Source organism: Mastigoproctus giganteus, chromosome 13, assembly GCF_048544385.1.
Source record: "Mastigoproctus giganteus isolate SK-2022 chromosome 13, ASM4854438v1, whole genome shotgun sequence".
In the NCBI taxonomy this organism is placed as follows: Eukaryota; Metazoa; Arthropoda; class Arachnida; order Uropygi; family Thelyphonidae; genus Mastigoproctus; species Mastigoproctus giganteus.
Window position 1 is genome coordinate 99690620 of NC_143587.1, and position 1764 is coordinate 99692383.

The window sequence follows — 1764 nt, forward strand, 5'->3', positions numbered from 1 at the left end:
GGTTCTGTGAGTTTGAAGATGGTCAGTAAAAGGATACTGATTGGTTGCGCCACGTATTCGGACTGGTTTGAGAGAGAGAGAGAGAGAGAGAGAGAGAGAGAGAGAGAGAGAGAGAGAGAGAGAGAGAGAATTACAGAAGCCAACTGAGAAAAACAATGTCCATGGAAGTATCTATAGAAAAGGCATGCAGCAGAAACAGAACGTCTATGAGACAGAGCGTGGAGAGACTTTGTTAGAGACGGGTCATTAATTACTCTAACTGACCACATTTGAATGGAATCTAGAAGCCTGAGAGAGGTTTTAGGGGCACTGCCCCTGATGCGGGAACAATATTCCATGGTAGGGAGAATTTGCTATTTGTACAGAGTGAATAGCTGTTTGGAAGAAAAGTAACGCAGAGAGCGAAAGAGAAAACCCAGATTTTTAGATGCAGAGGAAGCAATATTTGTGATGTGCAATATTTGTGTCAAGGCAGATTAGAAGTCAGGGTAATCCCTAATAGAGATATGTGATCTTGTCTAGAATTCTCAGTATCATCGAAGATAAGAATAGGTGCAGAAGAAACCTTTTTGTGAAATATAAGACAGGACTGAGTTTTAGAAGGATAAAAATCAACCAAGTTATCCTTACCCCACTGGGGAATTACCTTCCTGGAGATCAGAATTTAGGGAATTGGTAGTGGATGTTAAATCCTGGGATGTTAATTCCTTTAAATCCTGGGACGGACCGCCCAATTATGGGCTAAAGTAGTTAAAGGGAAATTGAGCTAAAGCAGTATTCCAGGGAATCAATAAGCTTTAATCATCACATAGCAGTAAAAAAAAAAAAAAAAAAAAAAATGCAAGTTATTTTGATCATAAAGGGGCGTTATAGACTCCGGCCCCTAACTGGAACCGCTCGTGATGCAAATTAATGTCCGGAGGGCTATCACCAACGAAAGGTTTCATTTTATAAAGCAATATTATACAAATGTGATAAAATTTCTTAATATTTCTGATTGGTAAAATTTGAATTTTGAAGGGCAGAACTTAAATGAATATTAATTTGATAAAAATTAAAAACTATCGGCGCAGTACTGGTTTAAAACGATTACCCATTAAGTACAAACATAAATTCATATTTATGCTTTGCTGAATTTTATGATAAATATATTATAATTAGGCGTAGTAAGTCAAATATATAAAATCCTTTTCTTTTGATATTCTTAAATATGCGCTTTGGAAGCCTTTTTCCTTCCACGTGGGCTATTTTATCCATGTTTTTTTGCACGAAACTTTCACTAACTTTCTCTCCATTATCTCCATAATCGAGGGTCAACTGTATTTCATTTTAGCGTATGTTGTCCTGCTTTTTTTTCTTTGCCCTTCATTACATGGAGAATAGAATTGTTATCGTATATTCACTGCTATTTCAGATATAATGCCTGAGGTGTATGTGCTTAATATAAGTTGAGTTTACAGTTCCTCTTTTGTGTTACAGTTCTGTTAAACGAAAAAGAGAGGTGGTATTAGAAGAACTGGTTTAATTTAACTGCTCTCTCTCTCTCTTATAATTTGTGTTCAGCGAACACCAATACAGGGACTTTGAGGAAGATAACAAAGTCAACAGTGTCAGGGTGAAGCGGGGGGGGGGGGGGGGGTTGATACGGGTATTTGGCAACGGGCAGGTGTGCCAGGTGTGCCGACTGTTCATGTAGTCGCTTTAATGTACTTGTACTGTGAGCACTGCATCGAAATCTAGAATGCAGCAACACTTTCCAGAAAC